General features: G+C 44.8%; 1 long non-coding RNA gene across 1 annotated transcript; it reads left to right on the top strand.

Moving 5' to 3' along the window:
• The first annotated feature begins 966 nt into the window (after positions 1-966).
• LOC144694681 (uncharacterized) lies at positions 967-22,670 on the top strand. The gene is made up of 3 exons (XR_013579807.1): positions 967-1,189; positions 1,329-1,446; positions 22,586-22,670. It is a non-coding gene; the product is annotated as an uncharacterized LOC144694681 (long non-coding RNA).
• Positions 22,671-22,924: the final 254 nt, after the last annotated feature.

The following is a 22,924-nucleotide window of genomic DNA, read 5'->3' as shown; positions in this document are numbered from 1 at the left end:
TTTCACCTGAGACAAAGAATCCACGCGTCTTTTGCTTTCAGCACATTTTTTCCCTTTTGTAATATAATAATTTGTTGGTGTTATGCACGAGGTATAGTGTTGACATGTAAATAAAAGGCAACCTCTCAGAGGCTTTTTGTTTGATGGAAGCAAAAGAAAAAACTCCTGTAATAGGTGGTCAAAGTTCACCATCAGCTAAATGGCTATATTTATATTCACCTAACCAACCTGTTGGTTTTTTTTCAAAATTGAATCTGTAGTCTGTAGATCAGGTAACATTTAATCTGATGTCTGCAAAAGCATGAATGATCAATGGAGACATTAGATTATCATGCAAAAGCATTTTCTACTAACCAAGCAACTACAAGTTAACAAGACATCCTCCTTTATCTTATTTTGCTTCTCTCAAACACTTAAATGTTTTTATTTTATAGAATTGCTTTTAGCACTATTGAAAATAGTTCTCTTGCTCTTTAAACATGCAACTCCTATTGTCTGACTTCTAGTTGGAATGCTAACAAAGCTCTCTATAGCCAATAAATACCTTATGTGAATCTTGGCCACAAATTGAGGACAAAAAATGTAACTGAGACTTGTGTGATGAAGTGGGAACTTCTATATTTGATGTTTGCAGGGTTCAAGTTGGGTTCAAATGGGACATGATGCTTTTTTGTAAGGTGAAATATGAAAAGCTGAGGCCCTTGCCCTGATTTTACCTCGGAATAGGAATTGGATTGGTGAGGGGTGAGGTGGGGAGGGGGCAAGGTCAGTGCCAACCCTCCTCTCCTAATCTGATCTTGACAGTGTGAGTCCTGGGAGATTCTAACTGGTGAGCATCACATGCATGCGCCCGGTCAGCTGCGCACACAAAACTAGTGACAACCAGAAGAGGAATGGTGATCAGCAGGAAGCCACCAGTCAGGACCACACAAACCATGTTCAGCATTCAGGATCACGAGGAGGGAGTTTCAGAATGGTCTTGTTGTCAGGAATGGGAAGGAGCCTGAGGCAGGGGAGACCTAAATGTTCCTTGTGGGGCCAGGAATATAAATAGTAGTAGAACAATTTACCTCTTTGGGTCTCTTCTGCCTCTGGCTCCACATCCTGCGCACTTGTGAAAACCAAAATGGCTTCCCCATTTAGGCCACCAGTTAAAATCGCACTTGGGCCCTGATGATGTCTATTGCAGGTAAAATTTTACAATCGCTTAAGCGATTCTCCCAATGTTGGCTAAGGTGTTACCAAGTTGATTGATGTGCTGCTGCAAAGAAATTGTTTGAACTTGAAAGGAAATTAATATCCTTAAAGCCTGGAAATTTTTTTTTCAGTTTTCTATCTACATGTCACTGCATGACTGGCATAGATTCTCTGCCAGAAAAACTTGCGGAAGCAGAATTCATAATGGATCTTAAAAAAGGCTGACACTTGGGGAAAAAATGCTAAGAGGTACGTGGAAACAGCTGGGAAATTGGAATTAAGTGGGCATTACTTTCAGAAAACTGGCACAAGTGCAATGGGCCGAAATGCTTCCTTCTATGCTGTAAAATTATGAGACGGTGAGGAGAAAGCTCTGTAAGAAAATACTTGGGTTGAATTTTATGATCTCTCGTGACATGTTTGGAGGCAGGATGGTGGCATTATCCACTTAAGGGCCATTTCCCACCACCACTGGCTGAGAGGCACAGCCCTGCCCTTGCTGCCAGCCCTCCGCCCCCACAGCCCCCATCCCACCCTCATTCACTTGTGGCCTGGGTCCCTAGGCATCTCTCTGGGTGCCTTGCTGGCAATTTCCATCACTCCCACTCATGCTGCCTGCTCATGGACAGCTGACGGCCTCTGATTGGCTGACAGCTCTTGGGGGTGGTGGATGTTGGGATTTCTGTCCCTGGTGTCCTTCATCCTGGGGAAAACCTGCTGCTGGCCACTTAAGTGCGTACACAGCACTTAAATGCAGCAGGCCTTCCTCAAAGGGGGCAACCCGCAGGGGATTGCAGCCAGCGGGCAAGACCTCATCACCTCGACTAAATAGCACCCTATGTCTATCCAAGGCCTTGCTTAGTGAACATATCAGAACTCCTTAGCAGTCAAGCTCATTTTTATGCTGTTTAATTTTGATTATTGCTTTGCATTTTACCACATATAAATCTTTTTGCTTTTCACACATGTAAATTACTTTACTTGTAAGTAAATTCAGAGTAGTAATTCTAGCCTGTGGAAGTTGATTGAAACAATATTTTATGCCATCCAGATTGACAGGAGAACATAGTAGCATCTCATTTTCCAGTGAGCACCTTGTTATGGTCAGGGTGGCTTGTACACCTGGGCTACGCTAACCTAAACAAGGCAGAGAGTGAAGGTAGGTATTTCAGTTCTTAAACAAACTGTGATCTAGCAATTTGCACGGGTAATGGCGCTGGGAAAAAAAACCCAAACAGTAACAGTTCAGAACAGCTTAATTGGCAAAATGACAGCCTGAGAACCTCTTTTTGACAATATGTTGCTTGGGGACCTTTCCTGGATCTATGCTTTGTTGCCCTTATTTTGGGATAAGAGGACAAGAAATATGACTGACTTTGAGAGGACATACTATGTTAGCGATTGGAATGCTTTAGCTGTGTATATTTTTATGTATTTGTATGAATCAAATATTGAATGTGCTCTTTTAGCCTAACAAAACCAGCAAGTGATTGGAATCCACTTCCCAGTAAACAATGCATTACATTAATGTGAACTTCTATAAATGAGTTTGGATTAATCACTCAAACACAAAGACTTTGTAACTGTATGATAAAATTTTACAATGGGCAGAATTTTACACCTCGCAGGCGTCCCGACGTCATCATGCACTCGCACGATATTTCGCTCGGCGGGCGCGTGAGAGCTTTATTTCATAGTTGCAGGTCTGGAGCTCCTCGAGGCAACTGCCTGCCTTCAGGGAGCTCTCTCACAACGCTCACCGTGCCCGCGGTAATGTCATCGCCCACCCCCACCCCAGCAGCACTGAGCTTTTCAGCACATGTTTCATGCTGGCTGGCTGTTAATTGGCCAGCCAGCGTGAAATCAAAGTCGGGGACCGATCACGGTCGGCGGCCCGTTTCTCCGCTGCTCCTGCGCACGCCAAGGATATGTGAAGAGAAAAAGTGGAAAAGATTGGTGAAGACAAATGTAGGTCCCTTACAGTCAGAAACAGGGGAATTTATAATGGGGAACAAAGAAATGGCTGACCAACTAAAAATGCACTTTGGTTCTGTCTTCACAAAGGAGGACACAAATAACATACCAGAAATGTTGGGGAACACAGGGTTTAGTGAGAGGGAGGAACTGAAAGAAATCAGTATTAGTTGGGAAATGGTGTTGGAGAAATTGATGGGATTGAAGGCTGATAAATCCCCAGGGCCTGATAATCTACATCCCAGAGTACTTAAGGAAGTGGCACTAGAAATAGTGGATGCATTGGTGGTCATCTTCCAAGATTCTATAGACTCTGGAATAGTTCCTACAGATTGGAGGGTAGCTAATGTAACCCCACTATTTAAAAAGGGAGATAGAGAAAAAACAGGGAATTATAGACCAGACAGCCTGACATCGGTAGAGGGGAAAATTCTATAGTCCATTATAAAAGATTTAATAGCTGAGCACTTGAAAAACAGTGGCAGAATCGGACAGAGTCAGTATGGATTTATGAAAGGGAAATCATGCTTGACAAATCTGCTGGAATTTTTCGAAGATGTAACAAATAGAGTTGATGAGGGGGAGCCAGTGGATGTGGTTTATTTGGACTTTCAGAAGGCTTTCGACAAAGTCCCACATAAGAGATTAATGTGTAAAATTAAAGCGCGTGGGATTGGGGGTAGTGTATTGAGATGGATAGAAAACTGGTTGGCAGGCAAGAAACAAAGATTAGGAATAAACAGGTCTTTTTCCGAATGGCAGGCAGTGACTAGTGGGGTACTGCAAGGATTGGTGCTCGGACCCCAGTTATTCACAATATATATTAATGATTTAGATGAGGGAACTAAATGAAATATCTCCAAATTTGCAGACGACACAAAGCTGGGTGGGAGGGTGAGCTGTGAGGAGGATGCACAGATGTTTCAGTGTGATTTGGACAATCTGAGTGAGTGGGCAAATGCATGGCAGATAATGCAGTATAATGTGGATAAATGTGAGGTTATCCACTTTTGTAGCAAAAACAGGAAGGCAGATTATTATCTGAATGGCTATAAAATGAGAGAGGAGAATGTACAACAAGATCTGGGTGTCCTTGTACACCAGTCACTGAAGGTAAGCATGCAGGTGCAGCAAGCGGTAAAGAAGGCAAATGCTATGTTGGCCTCCATAGCCAGAGGATTCGAGTACAGGAGCAGGGATGTCTTGCTGCAATTATACAGGGCCTTGGTGAGACCACACCTGGAATATTGTGTGCAATTTTGGTCTCCTTATCTGAGGAAGGATGTTCTTGCTGTAGAGGGAGTGCAGCAAAGGTTTACCAGACTGATTCCTGGGATGGCGGGACTGACATATGAGGAGACATTGAGTCGGTTAGGATTATATTTGCTGGAATTCAAAAGAATGAGGGGGGATCTCATAGAAACCTATAAAATTCTAACAGGACTAGACAGGGTAGATGCAGGAAAGATGTTCCCGAAGATGGGGGAGTCCAGAACCAGGGGTCACAGTCTGAGGATACGGGGTAGACCATTTAGGACTGAGATGAGAAGAAATTTTTTCACCCAGAGAGTGGTGAGCCTGTGGAATTTGTTACCACATAAAGTAGTTGAGGTCAAAACATTGTATGTTTTCAAGAAGGAGTTAGATATAGCTCTTGGGGTGAAAGGGATCACAGGATATGGGGAGAAAGCGGGAGCAGGCTATTGAGTTGGATGATCAGCCATGATCATAACGAATGGCGGAGCAAGCTCGAAGGGCCGAATGGCCTACTCCTCCTAGTTTCTATGTCTTTGTCTGTGTAAAATTCAGGCCATTAAGTTTGAAAGTGATGAAGTTCAATCTGAAAGTAAGGTCTTTAATCTAAGCAAAGGAAACTATGAAGGTATGAGAGGCAAGTTGGCTAAGGTAGATTGGGAACTACATTAAAAGATACGATGGTAGACAGGCAATGGCTGGCATTTAAAGAATTAATATGTGGTTTGCAACAAATTTACATTCCGAAGTGTTCTCAAAATTCCCACATTTTTCATATCATCAACAATGATATGACTTTTGGACTTTTATGGCAGAGGACCCAACTGCTGAGTTAAGTGTAGAACCCTGCAGACAGGAGGCTAGGCCCATGAAGGCCTGGGACTGGACATGCCCGGGCTTGTTGAGTGCAGTGTGGATTGTTGCCTGAAACCGGACAACGAGAGGAGACAGAATATGTATTCTTCCCTTTAAAACAATCAATCCAGAAAAAGACTTCATCTTACACGAAACTAACGCCCATCAAAATCTTGCATAAATAATCGCTACTAACTACTAAGGCAGGAAGGCAGCAATCAATGCACTTATGCGAACCTATCAATACTCCACACATACAATGGCTTTCAGTTCAAGACTTGTGACGGGGACAAGAAGACAACGATAAACATCATGCAAGTCCATTAAAAACAACGAGACAACAATCATCTGAAGAAGCCCACCAAAATCAGACAAAGAACTAACCTTGATTTGGATTCAGATAAGAAATTCAAAAAACAGTATAACTGGGCCACCAGTTACGAAGGGGAGGAGGGTGAGCAGTTTTGGAGCGGTTTAAGCAGAGTATAAGCAGGGAGAGGTAGCTGAGCCAAATGGAGGGAGGAGATCTGGAGGTTTGCAGGCCAGCAGGCAACATCACGTCAAGGGGCACGGGGTGTCAGGCTCAACCGAAAACAACAAAGCCGCAACCGCAGCCCTCCACGAAGATCGACCACCCACAACCGTGCCCTCCACCCAACTGAAGAACCTTCGCAGATTCCCAGACCAGGACCACGTGGGGACGGCAGGCCCCAGAGGACACAAAGAGCGTACCCAAAAACGGCAACCAGCTTACCTGGCTGGATTTCGAACCGTCAAGGAACCCTGGTTGGTGAGCATGATCCCTGACCTCTCCTAGTTCAATTTAGTTAGGTTTTGGGGGTGGGACAAGAGTAAGGGGATTAGTAGTGTGATTTTTCCTCGTTATGCCGTGTGCTTCCCATTCTTAACTAAGTGTACTTTGTAGGTCTGTATAATCTCAGTGTAATCCTAATGTTATAAGTTCATTTGTGACTTCAATAAACCCAGTTTTTTTCTTCTTGCACCAAAACCAGTTGTCTGCTGCACTTTGTCACAACCCCCAAATAAGTCCAAGGTCTAGAACCCAGGGAGTGGGAGCGATTCCGTCCGCTCAGAAGACAGAGGTGAAGCTGACACACACCACCACCCCCTACAATTCCTTTAAGGTATAAAAAACCAGCAGGAAAAGTGATCCAATGATGGCCAACAGGAGAAGTTAAAAATTGTGTTAGATCAAAGGAAGAAGCTTATAAAGTTTCCCAAAAAGTTATAAGCCTGGGAGCATTTTAAAATTCAGCAAGGAAGAACTGAGAAATTGATAAAGAAAGAGAAAATAGAGCATGAAATTAAACTAGCGAGGAACATCAAAATGGACTGTAAAAGCTTCTATAGGTGTGTAAAAAGGAAAAGATTAGTAAAGACAAATGTAGGCCTTTTACAGACAGGGAATGGAGAATTTATAACGGGTAATAAGGAAATGCCAGAGAAACTAAACAAATACTTTTGTGACTGTCTTCACAGAGGAAGATACAAAAAATCTCCCTGATATATTGGGAAGCCAAGGGACTGGTGAGATTAAGGATCTGAAGGAAATTAGCATCAGTAAAATAGTAGTGGTGGAGAAATTAATAAGACTGAAAGTTGATAAATCCCCCTTGACCTGATGATCTACATCCCAGAGTGTTGAAAGACGTGGCTGTAGAGATAATGGATGCATTGGTGATCACCTTTCAAAATTTTATAGATTCTGGAACAGTGCCTGATGATTGGAAGGTAGCAAATGTAACTCCACTATTTAAGAAAGGATGGAGAGATAAAACCGAACTACAGACCTGTTAGCCTGACATCAGTCATAGGGGAATCGATAGAATATATTCCAAAGTATGTGATAACTGGGAACCTAGAAAATAATAGTGAGATTGGGCCGAATCAACATGGATTGATGAAAGGAAAATCATGTTTGACAAATCTGTTGGAGTTTTTTGAAGATGTTACTAGCAGAATAGATAAGAGAGAACCAGTCGATTTTCAGAAGGCTTCTGATAAGGTCCCACACAGGAGGTTAGTAAGCAGAATTAGAGCTCATGGGCAGGGTTTTGCCTTCGTCAGGCAGGCTCGGCGGGGGTGAGCGGGGGCAGTCAGGAACCGACCGCTGCCCGCAATCGGGCCGCGACTGCGATTTTACGCTGGTGGGCCAATTAAGGCCCGCCCAGCGTGAAATGTGTGCTGCAGCGCTCAACACTGCCTGTGTGGGGGAGGAGGAAGGCGAGTGGGGAACTTCACGCATGTGCGCAGGTGCGTGCAGGAAAAGCTCCCTGAAGCACAGAGCTTCCTCAGGGAGATGAAGATTTAAAAAATTAAAAATGAAGAGTTTTTAAATGTTAAAAAACATGCCCCCTCTTGGGACTCTGTCACATGAGCAGGGATATGTTATTAATGAAAAGTTGACATTTTTATTTTATTTTTAATTGCTTTTGGAAGCCCATCACGCCCGTGGATGAGGTTTTCTAAAAAATGCAAAGGCCGCTTGGCCTTTTTGCCTGCCCGCCAACCATAAGGTTGGACAGGCAGTGAAAAATTACATTTAATTGATACTTTAATGGCCTTAATAGGCCTTTTAGTTGTCAGCGGTGCACTGCTGACTCCTGCGCTCACCCGCCGACTGAAATATAGCGCGAGTGCGCAATGACCGTTGGGACACTTGCCCAACGGCATCGCACGTCATTTTACGCTCGTTCAGGTTGGGGGTGTGCCCGCCTGACGAGCGAAAAGTTCTGGCCCATGGGATTGGGAGAAATATACTGGCATGGATTGAGGATTGGTTAACAGACAAGACACAGAGGAATAAACGGGTCATTTTCAGGTTGGCAGGCTCTGACCATTGGGATACAGCAAGGATCTGTGCTTCGGTCCCAGCTATTCACAATCTATATCAATGATCTGGCTCTGGGGACCGAATGTAATATTTCCAAGTTTGCTGATGACCCAGAACTTGGTGGGAATGTGAGTTGTGAGGAGGATGCAAAGAGGCTTCAAGGAGATTTAGACAGATCAAGTGAGTGGGCAAGAACATGACAGATGGAATATACTGCAGGAAAATGTGAATTAATCCATCTTGGTATAGGAAAAACAGAAATGCAAAAACTTAAATGGGGAAAGATTGGGAAGTGTTGATGTCCAAAGGGACCTGGATGCCCTTGTTCAGAAGTCACAGAAATCTAACATGCAGGTGCAACAAGCAATTAGGAAGCTAAATGGTATGTTAGCCTTTATTGCAAGGGGATTTGAGTACAGGAATGAGGAAGTCTTGCTGCAGCTGTATAGAGCCTTGGTGAGATCACACCTGGAGTACTTTGTGCAGTTTTGGTCTCCTTATCTAAGGAAGGAAATACTGGCCATAGAGGGAGTGCAACAAAGGTTCACCAGACTAATCCCTGGAATGTCAGGATTCTCCTATGAGGAAGGATTGAGGAGAGTGGGCCTGTAGCGAGTTAAGAAGAATTAGAGGTGATCTCATCAAAGTGTACAAATTCTTACAGGGCTCGACAGGGCAGATGCAGGAAGAATGTTTCCCCTGGGGGTCTAGAACCAAGGGACACAGTCTCAGAATAAGCGGTAGGCCATTTGGGGCAGAGATGAGGAGGAATGTCTTCAGTCAAAGAGTGGTGAACCTTTGGAATTCTCTACCCCAAAGGGTTGTGGAGGCTCAGTCATTAAACATGTTCAAAACAGAGGTCAATATATTTTTAGGTATAAGTGACATTAAGGGATACGGGGACAGTGTGGAAAGATGGTGTTGGGGTAGAAGATCAGGCATCATCTAATTAAATGGCAGAGCAGGTTCGAGAGGCTGGATGGCCTACTCCTGCTCCTATGTTCCAATGTTCCTGGTTATGTATATTTATTAATTGAATTTATAGCACAGTGTAATCACATAAAGAGTGAACAATATGGTTAAAGAAAGCTATTGGAATTATTAACAAGTCCACCTGCTTCAGTCCTTCAGCTATAACCTGTACAGAACTATGCATTTCCTGATGGAGTTTGCAGCATTTCAAGGGCCTAAGTGAAAATGTGCAAGTTGGTTCAGGTCCAGGAGCAGTCTGTTATGCAAACTCCATTCAATGCCTAACACAGTGGCTGGGAAAGTTTGTTACAGCAGATGCTTTTAAGTGGCAAAACATCTTAATGTTCATTTCTGTGAAAGCTGTTCTGTTGCACTTTTTTTTCATAATTTTCTCATGGCCTTAAGGGATTATGATTCCTCCTGTGGCCAAGAGGTTAGTTATCTCCTTCCAAGCCTTTTCCAATGCTTCTCTTCAGCCAGCTGCTGACAGCATGTAACCAGGAGTGGCAACAACTCTCTCACATAACCCCTGCCCACTGTGGGAAGATTTCTGGCTTCTGCCCAGCGCCTCCCAAAAGTAGCACAGCTGAGATCAGAGCACAACAATGTGGGTGGGATTGAATCTACATCTCTCCAGTATTTTGAGTGTTGGTGGTCTAACATGCTGCAGCATTAGATTCCCCTCTGCTGTGCTCAGTTTATAATACAGCACAAACCATTTAGTGACAAGTGTGATATATTTCCACTTATGCTAGGAAACATTTCTTAGTGTTGCCAGACTGAATGCAAGAGCATTAATAAATGTTCAATTATAGTGAAGATCCAATTATTAATATTTCTTTCGTACTCTACTGTTATGAAAGAGACAATCAATGGAGAGTGGTGACCCCAATTATTAAGGAGCTAATGGTGAATTTCTTACAGTGGTAAAAACACAGGATGGAATTTTCCATTTTTGAAGACAAGTGCGGTCACGGGTGGATTTCACGGCACGTATCCCGCTGTTAGGAATGGTGGAAAATTGTGCTCAATTCCGCACTTGGAAGCTCATTAATTACGCACGGGTGAGTATCTCTGGCAGGTTGGGAGCTGATACGTCCGCCTCGCTATTATGTGGCAGCGTCGAAGACCTGGGCACCATATTTAAATGCCACCAGAGCAGAAACATCTCACTCTCTCCAGCCCACCTGTCTCCAGGACAGGCGCAGAGATGTCTTCTACCCAGAAGAAGAAGCCTGCAAGCTAAAAGAGGAAGGCAGCACCCGTTTCACCTACTAAGCCCTCAAGGCCTTGATCAGAGAAGTGCAGGCGCATCGGTATGCCCTGTATCCCAGGGACGGTTCCAGGAAGCACACCAGCCTCACCTCTGGCCTGGAAGGCCATCGCAAAGGAGGTCAGCGCGGCTGACGACCGCACCCAAATCGAGATCCAGTGCAGGAAGAGCATGAATGATCTCATCCACTCCACCAGGGTAAGTCAACCTTCAACTCCCTCCAATATCAAACCCTTATCATAATATCATGTACTAAAACGGCTACTCTCTTCAGGGATCTCACACAGCCATTAGTGAGGGACACGTATCACCACTGATTGACTAACAGAACCTTTCACATCACCACCATCACATCTTACATGCTGTGCACTCTCCATCCTCAGATCTGCTGGGAAGGGCTCGCCACACACATGGGGCATGAGTCTTTCGGGAAAGAGTGCAGACAAAGGGGTAGGGTTGGGGCGGGGTGCAGGGGGGGGAGTGGCACAGCCGACATCATTGCCCTCAGTGAGTTCAAGAAGGCTACAGGGGAAGACAAGGATCACTCTTGTGAATAAGGGGAGATCGGATTGTCTCAGCAACCTAGTATGGATCGCACCTCCATCAATTCATCACATCATGGCAATCACAGTGAGTGACATGCAGTCTTATAATCCCCTTGCTCATCAACTAAAACTCTATTCTCTGTCTTATAGACACCAGAAGATCGAGGACCACAAGGGTGCCCACCATAAGTCCCAGCTCCCAGACCACATACGAAGAGGAAGTTGAGGAAGAACCGTCACTGCGCTCACCCACACCCTCCACCAATGCAGAGACATACACTTCAGTGAGGCACAGCTCTACATTAGGTTCAGGCTCACCAACTTGAGAACACCTCACTGACATGTCCCCGCAGCAGTCGGAGACAGGGACAGCCCAGGTCTCAGGCACTCGAAGGGCTGCTGGAGGCCAGCCAGCCGCTCATTTGAAGCCAGATGATGAGCCTCTGCGAGCGGCCACCAACTCAATGCTGAAAATGCAACAACAGACAACGGAACATCAGGCAGAGATTCAGCATTTACTTAGCAGACTATAACGAAAGATGGGGGAGTCCATTCGCGCTCTGTCTAATGTCATGGCCCCGACATGCGAACGCCTCGAGTTCACCATGGGAAGGCTGGTGACCTCCATGGACACCTTGGTCCAGCAGGTTTTGCTGGACTTTGCTCAGCCTTGCACTCCATGGCCACACACCCAGGTGGGCACCATCAGGATGTAGGTGACGGGGGATGAGGCATCATTACCTCCCTCCAGGTGCACTTGCTCCTCAAGGAGTGATGGCGGGCCCTCAAGCACCTACAGGGAGGATGAGCATCAGCCGGATACTCCAGAGGCCTCCAAGGGTGGCGTTCCAAGGGTGTGCAGCTGCTCACAGCCCCCTCTGCCTGTAACCCCATCCACTCCAGCTGCTCAAGCTGAGGAGGATGCATCTGCCCTTGAGCATGAGACCCTTATCAGGCCAGGGCCCTCCAGGCCTCAGACCACCAGAGGACATCCGCCAAGGTCATCACAGGCGTCAGGACATAGCAGCCAGCAGGCTGCCTCCACCTCTGCTGCAGATGTCGTGGCTGCACCCAGGCATGGTGGTAGGGTTAGGAAAGTTGAGAAATATTGAAATCACTTTTAGGTCACGGGTGTGCTATCACTGTAAAAAATATGGCACTTTTGTAAATATATTTGATGTTTATGTGAATGGCTTGGTCAACTGAAGGCATTGTGATTATTTACATTTGAATCCTCTTATTTCAAGGTTTATCCAGCCTTCCACTCAGTGATAGTCTCCCTCTGTTAGATTAACATTCATGTGAAGTCAACCTCATTGAAGGTACAGAGTCATAGTCTTGCACCCTTGTGTGATGTCAGGGAGATGTGTAATATTTTTATTAGAAATATGTGATTTATGCACTTCTAACCCTTCTTCCTCCATAGGGCAGCTCATCAGCCTTGAGTGACAAGCAGCCGTTATGTCTCCTCAGTGGTAATGGCAAAAGACAAGACATGGATGGAAGGAGGAGATCCCTCATCATGTCCTCATCTCACTGTCCACTGCAGTTTCTTAACTATGTGGCGATGACTGCTTCAAGTCACTTCTCGCATCGCTCTTGTTGTTAAGTGGACTCTCACTTCCCAGGCTGAGCGCATACAGGCCTTTCTAGAGATTATGGCCTGGTGAATCATGAGGCCAGAAGGTGCATGTGTCAATGCTGGACTCGTTCTTGATTCGATTGGTTAGAAATCCCTTGAGATGAAAGGGAAAGGCATTAAGGGACAGGAGAACTGTGGCCATCTCCCCTTGCCTTCACTTTACTCCTCCTGGAATCTGGCAGTGATTAAAGTGTCATGGGCATGTCTCCCATGTCTTGCTTCCTCGAGTGCATCATCGCCTTCAAACTGACCCCCATCACCCTATTGAGATTCATGGGCCTCCTGCTCTTCATCGTCTGAAGAGCTCTCATCTTCCTCCATTTCACCCTCTGGCAAGGGATCACCACTTTGCAGTGCCAGGTTATGAAGAGCACAACACACAGCGATGATGTGGGAAACCCTGTCGGAAGTGTATTATAGTGCGCCACCTGAGCGGTCCAAACATCTGAAGTGCATCTTTAGAATACTAATGGTCTGCTCGATTAGGGACTGTGTGGAGCAGTAGCAGCATTGTACCTCTCCTCAGGGCAACTCTGAGGGCGACACACAGGTGTGGTCAGCCAATGTTTAAGTGGGTTCCTCTTATCCCCAAGCAGCCATTCCTGCAGACGTGCAGCCCCTTCGAAAATCTCAGGCACCTGGGAGTGACTTAGGATGTAGGAGTTGAGGCAACTCCCAGGGTACCTGCCCAAACGTGCAGTATGTGCTTCCGGTGATCACACACCGGTTGTACATTGATGGAATGATAGCCTTTGTGGTTTATAAACATTAGGGGCTGCTGCCATGGAGCCCTTAGAGCCACATGGTACAGTCAATTGAACACTGCACTCTTGGGAAGCATGAGATAGCTGTGAAGCTGGTGAATCTCGCAGCCTGGCAATCTTCGTCCGAGCAAAACCTCACATATTGATGTGCCTTGCTGTAAAGGGCATCTGTGACCTCCTTTATGCAAATCTATGTGTTGTGGACTGTGAGATGCCACACAGGCCCCCTTTGGATCCATGGAACAACGCACAGGCAAAGAAATTGAGTGCGGTGGTCACCTTTAAAGCCACTGGCAGGGGTTAGCCTCCAACTCCACGGGCATAAGGCATTCATGAAGAATGTGGCATATGTGATCTACCATAGCTCGGGACAAGTGCAGACATGCCCGGCATTGTCTCTCATGCATTTGTAAATGGGAGTCTTCTTCAGTATACCCTAGGTCTGGGATTCGCCTCTGTTCTTGGGTCTCTCCTCCTGACCCTCTTGTTCTTGTTCTGGTTCCCCTTGACCCTGGACTTCAGTTGGGGCCTCCTGGTGGAGCTGCGCTCTGCGTCGCCTCTCCCTCCTTTGCCTCCTGCATTGCATTAGGAACCTCAAAGTGGCAGCATTGACCCCTGGATCCATTTTTGCTTTTACCTTCACTCTGAAATGAAACATTGAAGACTTTAATGAGTAACAGGTCAAGATATTGAAGCTCACAACCTGTTACCTATAGCAACAATAAATAGTCTATAGTGGTTTCTGCCCTACTTGCATTGTCACTGATGTTGCCTTGCCTTTGAAGTGCCACCACCCACATTGAGGTGACCAAGATGTCATCCCAGGAACATACTATCTGAATCCCTCATTGCTATGAGAAGGTTTGAATGACAAGTGCTACCTAAGCTGGCTCAGAGCTCCAATCTCTGACCTGGCATTCTAGTTAACATGCCGAAGCTTTTCATCTTGCACTCATCAGGACAATTTGCAAGAATACAATATAAGGGAAAATAACAAATTTATACTGTATGAGAAGAGAGTGCTGATTGGTTGGCAAGTGGACTCTGATTGGTAAAGGTGTTGCCATAGAGAATGCACCAGTTGATAGTGACTGGCAGTTAACTGCCGAGCATTGTTTGAAATTTAAACCAGGCAGCTTGACTCTGATTGGTCAAAGCATTGCCGTGAGGAATGAACCAGCGAATGACTGTCACATATTTTGTTTAGCTGAAACAGGCGCAATGACTGTACATGTTCTTTCTGTCTGCAAAATACAGGGCCATCTGTATTAATATATATAGCTTCCAGTACACACGAATGCGCCACATTGCAGCCTGACTGACAATCTTAAATTGATTGTCAGTGTAATTCTAAGCACCCTGAGAATTATTTAGCAAATCATTTGATCTGTGGGATTGTCATCCTTGGATGTTGTTCCTGGTTGCATTTGTGATCTGGTCCTTGATGCAATAGGACTACACAATGGTTGAGGTGCTGGAATAGATCTGATTTGCCCTCAGTTACACCTCACCGTTGGGCCTTTGTGTTTCCAAGACTTCATAGGACCTTGGTTCTGAACAAATCCTTGTCAGCTCAGCAATACCTTCTATAGGACCCTGGATGAGAGCTGGTTGTCCCAACTGTAAGCTTGGCAATTCTGTACCTACATTTTTGTTGCGCGTGTTGGTCATCTTTCCTTGAAGTCTCTCAGAAAGTAGAATGGGTAAGAGTAGGTAGATTGGTACACACTGGTATGCCAAATGTGAGCTGTGCCGCTGATTGAATAGGTCCACTTAAATGTGTTGCTGTCAGATGTAATATTGCACTGTGTAGATTTTTTGGTCTGTTACATTTGAGAATTAGGGATTTCAACAATAGTTCATTCAGCTAGGCCTTTAGAACTAGGGTAATGAAGGAAACAAGTAGTGTGATTGATATTCCACTTATCATACCTATCCTGAAATGTCTTACCACTAAATTGTGGACCATTATCACAATAAACTGGAAATGGCACTTAGAGTGTGTGAGACATTTGTGCTGGACTTATTATGCAATTGTCGAACAATTGGGTGCTTGGTAAAATGGTCAATGATGACGATGGAGTCAGTACTATGGACATGAATGAGATTAAGTGTAATTCTGGACCAAAGTTGGATGGAACTTCATATGGAATTAATGGTTCTTTGTGTTGATTTAGCATATGCTCTTGACATGCCTTGCACTTCTTAACGACTCCAATGTCATTGTTCATACCCAGCCAGTAGACTGTCTGCCTTGTGACTCTTCTCATCCAATCTATACCCATGTGCGAATGAAATTGTTGAAGAATATCAGGTCGCAAAGATTCTAGTATGATGACTTGCCTGCCTTTAAAAATGTTTCCCTGGGAGATGCCCAGCTTGACCTGGTCAGGCCAAAATAGTCTCACGTGTTCGTGGGCATGCTGAACTGAATGAGGTCATCCTTTGACAATGGATTTTCCCTGTTTCTGTAGTGTGGAATCCTTTGCCATTTCTTCTTGTAGCTGCCGGCATTTGCATTGCGCAAAATGTACCAGATTGATTGATGGACTTGCTCTCCTGCAAGAGTGACATGATGCCAATTTTGTTGAAACATTCTGGATATTTGAATGTTAGGTTGTGGACTGCTGTGATAGGAGTAATTTGTGAGGTTGATCTGCCATATAAGGTCTGACTGATTCCATGGATTGTCATTAGTGTGAGGTCACAGCATGCTGGTAGACTTACAATCGCTCAGCCTTTAGTCTCCATGATGTAGAACATCTGTGACACCCAGGAAGGTTGATTGTATTTGCACTCAAGGACAATGAACCTTGCACATGTAATTAGTGAACTGTTGTACGCTGAAAGTTTTGTAGTAGTATGTTTCGTCATGATGTTCCATATGTGTTTCAGAATTTGCACGGGCAGTATGATGGCGCTTGCCCTGTGTCAATTTTGGCCAATGCGAATAGTTACCAACTTTTAGGGCAGATAATTTGAATCTTGGCAAATATATCGGATGGTGTGATGGCATCTATGTTTTCCATGAGATTGACAGTGAAACATGTGTTCACCACACATCGTCTCATCGTGTGCATCATCGCCATTTTCTACTTTGTCAATCACCTCATGTATATGTTTTTGATGGGATATCAGATGGTCATTCTTACTGCTTGTAGGTACCTATTGTGTACAGCCTGTTTGGATCCATGAATGGCTCTTTGTAGCTGCTTTAGCCTTTGCTCTAGTGCACTGCTGCTGCCAATGGCTCTTTTCTGTCACATGCCTAGCAGATTGATGGAAAGCTGGGCATTTCCTTGGTGCATGCAGAAGGCCCACCTTCCACATGTTTAGGTGTTTTAGTAAGGGCATCAACAATTGAGGTTGTGTTTAGGACCTGTAAACTTCGTCAACCTGCGAGGATCGCTTTGTACTTACACCCATCCCTGAGTACCTCTCCGATGCTATATGCTTTGGTCTTGTCTAGCAGATCTTTCTGGAATTCTTCTATGGGAATGGATGCAATCACCAGCTCAATGATCCTGTCTGTTAGCTCTGCATCTGAAAAGTCACAGTACGTACCCTTTTCTCTGCCTCTGCTGATGGAGTGGGCTATGGATTCTATAGGCTGTTGTCAAAATGACAGGAACTCTAGTCAACAAATATGGAAGTTTAACCTGATTCTGAATTGGTCTTCCAATGTATTCCATATCTTTTGGGGACCCTTTAACTCCTCTGCTGTTAATCCTGACATGTTCAGCTTATGTGGACTTTCATTCCCAATTGCTGGGCAAGTTTTTAATGACTTGCCTGTCCGGTCCAGGCACACCTGAATCAAGAAACCATAGCTCTGTACGGCGTAAAACATTCTGAATTCAGATAGCAGATCAGCTGCATCCCAATTCAAAGCGGGGAATCTTGTGGACGTTTTGACAATATCCCTTTGACCTTACTTCTCCTATAGTACCTGGGATGAGTGTCACTGTAGCCACTTGTACGCATTTTTTCGAAACTCCGCCCTTCATAATCATAGCCTTCTCTGGCCTGATTTTTATGAGGTTTTTTCAGTTTCTTTTTTTGTTTGATTCTCCCTCGTTCACTATCGATCTGGCCCACACTCTGGTCACTCACCTTTCCTGACTGAGCTAATCCGGTGTTGCTCCTCTTGATGCACTGTCCCATTCACTGAACTGACAGGCCATGCATTGTAATCTCACCATGAGGAACCCGTCTGCTTACCAGCTTTTTATTTGAGCACTGTCTCTGCACAAGGGTTCACAGAGTGCATAACCAGCATCAAGTAAGACTCGGAGGCCTAGACTATCCACTGTTCCTGTTGAAGTTGCATCAGAGCAGGGCTCATCCCTGCCAGGGTCGCTCTGAACTTACAAACTTTCTTGGGTCAGGTTAGCTACAGCAATCAGAAAGAACTCATGGTAGATTCTCTGAGTTGTGTGCACTCTCTTTTGAAAGCTCTCCCCTTTGGGGATGGAGGGAATGTGGGGGCAGGAGTAGTTGCTGCAGGTATTTGGCCAGCAGTGCTGGCTGAGGAGATAAAAAAAATTAAAAATTTCCGTATTGCCGAGCGCAATTGATTGTATTGTGCACAATTACACTCGTCAAGCCAATTCCTGACAGTCAGCGTTGCTAAGGTGGTAAGTATGGGAAATATGTTGAATGGTGCTTGTGCGTCATTATCCCATAACTTGCTTCCGTCTTCTCAAAAATAGGCTCTGGCAGTGGCAGCAGGTGTTAGGAAGCCAGTGGAACTGTTTCCCACCTTAACCGCCACTGCCAACAGCTCTGAGCCTGTCCAGAGCAAGTTTAAGTAGAAAGAAAATTCTGGACCACTGCTTCATGAAGGACCATTTTTGATTTAGACACTGCCAAATTCATGCTGGAATGAATGTTGTAGCACTTTGAATTAACTCGGCAGTAACTTGAGTACATACATTCCACTGAATTTTTCACTCTGATTTCATGTCAGTAGAACTTTTCATATTGTGGCCTAAGTCTCTTTGCCAGTTGGGATTTTTTGCCAGCCATGGAGATGCTCTCTAGCCCAGCTAACTTTCTGGCTCTGGCGTTATCATCAAGCTGGAGGCAGGCTCACTCTGCTTACACTAGGGTATCATACTGAACTGGATCTGGGAAGTTGTTGCAGGAGAAATGAAGACGGCCTCTGAGCTGCCTGAAAAATAGTAAACTGCCAGGACCAGTGCATGGCCAAGATCAGACAGTGACTGCGCAGGCCTCATCCAAAAAAGCACAGAAGTTGTCTATTACTGAGGGTGCTGGAAATCTGAAACAAAAACAGAAAATGCTGGAAAAACTCAGAAGGTCTAACAGCATATGTGGAGAGAAAAACAGAGTTTCATAAATTTCATCACCTTTTTACTTCTCTCTAGCTCTGAAGAAGAGTCATACGGACTTGAAACGTTAACTCTGTTTTTCTCTCCACAGATGCTGTTAGACCTGCTGAGCTTTTGCAGCAGTTTCTGCCTTTTCAGGTTTCCAGCATCCACAGTATTTTGCTTTTATCTTAGTGTTCAATTCACTGCCACTTCTCTTCCAGGAATGCCTATCTTGAAGAAGTACTGCTCTTCTCTCCGGCAGGATTTTCACTTGTCTCTTTTGCCCTGTTCACCTTCATTGCTTTCCATTTCCCTCCTGGTGTTTGATAAGGTATTTACTAAAACTTGCTTTCACAGCCGTATTTCCTTCCTCAGTGACTGTCTGCATCTCCGACTTACCCCACATGGATTCCAACTGAAGTCCTGTCCCTCATGTTTCGAATCCAACCAGGATTACAGGTATCTCCAGGACATACAACGCTCCTCAGACTACTGTTCTTGTCGCACCCTGAGATCCACACTCAGTGCCATATGAACACACTTGACCTCTCCCTCCAGCAGTACTGACTCATCCTATCTCAAAGCTGTACTTGTCCTCAGTTTCATTTTATTCTTCGTCTCATCCTTAAATTTCATCACATCTTGACTTCTCTTTAGCTCTCAATAAGAGTCATATGGACTTGAAACGTTAACTCTGTTTTTCTTTCCACAGATGCTGTTAGACCTGCTGAGTTTTTCCAGCATTTTCTGTTTTGCTTCAAACGTTGTCTATTGTCTGTAGTTAACAATTTCAGAACGGGCTAAACTTACATACTACAACCAAACATCAACATATCAGCCTTCTTTTTGAATTATCTTTAATCTGCTGTTTGGTAAACTTTTAGTGACACCAGTTAATAGTTTCACTTTTAAGTGCAGAACCTTTCTGGCATCTTTCCAGTAACTTGGGGAAGTTTAGAAAATGGTTGTGCACATGCTCTGTAGCAGACTAAGAGTCTGCCGGTTGTACATGTTCTGACACGAGATGGAACTATCCCTCCTCATCCTATTTCTCTTTTTTTTAGATTTTTTTCCTTTACAAATATTTATGCAATTGCTTTTCAAATGATTTGTAGTCTCTGCCTCAACAGCCACTTGTGGCAAAACATGGGTAAATTTCTGAGAGGTTCTCCCGCTGGTTTGCTGTAGAACAGTGAAAATCTCGGAAAAACTGTGTCAATGCTGATCACACTGTTTTTTCCAGGGTTTCCAAAGGTCTTCCAGCAACATTGCAGTGGAACAGTGGGATTATCTCCTCAGAAATTTCCACCCTTTACGTTCTGATAACGCTCTGTGGAAAAAAAAGTCATCTAACACCCCCTTCATTTCTCTGATGAAAACCTGGGGCTATGATCCTTGTTACTGAGCAATAGAAACCAAGCAGTAGAAACAACCTTTCACTATTTAACCCTCCTTAACCTCTCTGTTCCAATGATTAAAGCATCAATTTTTTTCACCCTTTCTTCATAACTATGACTCTCGTTCCTGTTTCTGTTGACTCTAATGTCCTTCTTATAATGGACTACCCTGAGTTCATTGTACAAATTCAACATCAATCCCTTATTTTTATTTGTACTCAATGCCTCTATATATAAAACCCAGGATACCTTTTGCTTTTTGTTATCTTGCCTTGCTACCTGCCCTCCCAGCTTTTTTTCACAGTTACTTTTTCCCCAAAACATTTATCTGCTTTGAACTGCACTTGTCATTTGTTTGCCCACTCCACTAACCTTTGGGTGTATATCACTGTCCTGGTGTACTGCTGCTGGGACCAGGCTCTCTATCCCCTTTGTGTTCCACATAATGAACCACATGAGGTAATGTGAAGTCAATAACTTTAGTTTTGCAGTGCTCCTGACTCAAGACATATGGGAAGCATCAGAAGAGCTGTAGACCTGAATGTTGAGCACATGAGTGAAAAACCTTAAGATCTTCCTTTCCTATGATAATTCCAGAAGATGTACTTGTCCTTCTAGGTAACATAAGCCTATATCTAAATGATACTTGAGTAAGGAGGAACATTGAAAAGTAGCTGATATCTACGAGCAATACTCTATCTAAGCTGAACTTTGAACTTGCAAAGCGTGACAGTGCTCCACTAGAATTTGGTCCCATAGTGTTTGTTAGATGAAAAAGTACTTGTTACAGGCAATGAACATTTAGATTTGGGCTGGGACTGCCGTAGCGGGACCTGCCATAGGGGATGAGGTGGGCCAGCCAAAAGTCCAGAAGATCCTGGTGGTGAGTGGGGCCGGAAAATCCCAGCCTTGTTCCTTGCTTTGTATGGGCAGTGATGACAAAGCTGCATTCCTTGCCCAGATCTGGTTGGCCTCAAAGTGTTGGTATTTCTCCTTGTAATCTGGCTGTTGGTATTCCTACAAGTTTTAAATGTGGAATTTCAGGAAACTGGCCTAGCAATGATGGAGGCATTTTCATTTTGATTTATTTTCAAGTCAGAATGTTGTGTGTAAAAGGGGAAATTGGAGTATGTGGCGTTTCCACAATATTGCTGTTCCTTCTTGATAATAGAGGCCATTGGTAAAGGAGGTGTTCTCAAAGTGGCAGTGGTGTGAGGTTACGGTGCACCCTGTAGATGGAACACAGCATAGATTGAGGGGTGGATGCTGAGTCCAGTGACAGGGACGCCAATCAAGCGAATGGCTCTATCCTCGGTCATATTAAGCTTCTTCTGTGCTACTGCAGCTGCACCCATCCAGGTGAGTGCCAAGTATTCCGCCACACTCCTGACTTGAGTAATATAAAGTGTGGTAAGGCTTTGAGGGCTGAAGTTTGCAGAGTACCCAGCCCTGCTCTTGTAGCAACGATGATGATAGGGCTGGTGCAGTTTAGTTTATCTTTTCCCCTTCCCTGGGCAGGACTGTTTCATTTGTCATCTACAATTCATTTAGCTTTGACACAATTCCTGTTTGAAAGATTCATGGTTAGTGCCTCTGCTATCTCATCCTCAGCCCCCTTCGATATCCTGGGGTTTATACCAACTGCATTTGATGACTTCCATTTTCAATCCCATTAACTTTCTTAATACATCTATTGTGTTTTAAAATTACAATATTCATTGACATTGTTCAGAATCTGCAAACTTCAGGAAACAATGGTAGCGGGCGGGGAAGTTGGAGTGACCCCCACTGGGCAGAGGGACAGCTGAACACATGCAAACTTGCACTGTTCACATCATTATTTATGTATCGGCGAGGAGCATAGCGAATCTCGTGGCGGAGGTGGGCAGGAAGTCCTCCACACCACTCTTACCTCAGGGGTCGAAGGTCTGGGTGCCATATTTAAAGCCCTGCTGGACAGCCATGCACCCACCACAGGCTAGGAGCTCCAGAATCTGCAAGCTCCAAGAGGTTGAAGAGGTAAAAGCAATCTGCGGTCCTACAGCTTAGCGACGCCTCCCTGGAGATTTGCCTCCAGGCCGTCCAGGAAAGGCGGGAGGTCCTGTTCCCTGGGATAGAAGTAGGAGGCCCTCCCATCTGACCACGGTGGCCTGGGAGGAGGTCGCCGGGGTGGTTAGCGCTCATGAGGCCCAGAAAAGAACTGGCCTGCAGTGCAGAAAAAGGATGAATGATATGCTGCACTCCACCAGGTGAACCGTCTACTCACTGCCACTCTCATAAGCTAGGGCATCAGGCAGTCAAAGGGTTGGAGTGCACAGGGAAGCCACACACAACCAGCAGATGGGATATCAACACTTAATGTGTGCCAGCCATTTTAAGGTCCTAATCTCACATCAACTGCAGGATGAAATGGATTCTTAATCACTTACTGGGAAGGGCTCAGCTGTAGCAATAGGCATGCATGCTCCTGACCTCCTCATTCACCCAATGGGATGACAATAAATCCTTCTGTGTTTCTGCAGGACAAGCATGCTCATAACAAACATGAACAGGCCAAGGCTGGAGGGGATACAGCCAAAATTCATCTGCTCACCACGTATGAGGAACTATTGTGTTATTTGTTCGACTGATATCTCAGCGGTGAGAGCTTGAAACTTATATGTTTAAACATGAACCATTTATTGTTAATTTTTAACTATGTACAGATCCCAGTTAATGTCATGCATTTCTGTCTTGCCGCTGCCATGCAGATAGGCTGCTTCTCAAGTGTTCTTTCAGTCTATTAGCACGTGAATCTACACATCATACCGTGGGTGGTGCTATTCTCCAGTCCTACATTAACCCTTACTCTGCCAAGCACC

This window comes from Cetorhinus maximus, chromosome 20 (genome assembly GCF_964194155.1).
Source record: "Cetorhinus maximus chromosome 20, sCetMax3.hap1.1, whole genome shotgun sequence".
NCBI classification, from domain to species: domain Eukaryota; kingdom Metazoa; phylum Chordata; class Chondrichthyes; order Lamniformes; family Cetorhinidae; genus Cetorhinus; species Cetorhinus maximus.
Note: the sequence above shows the minus strand (reverse complement) of the source record. Positions and strands in the feature narration are given on the sequence as shown.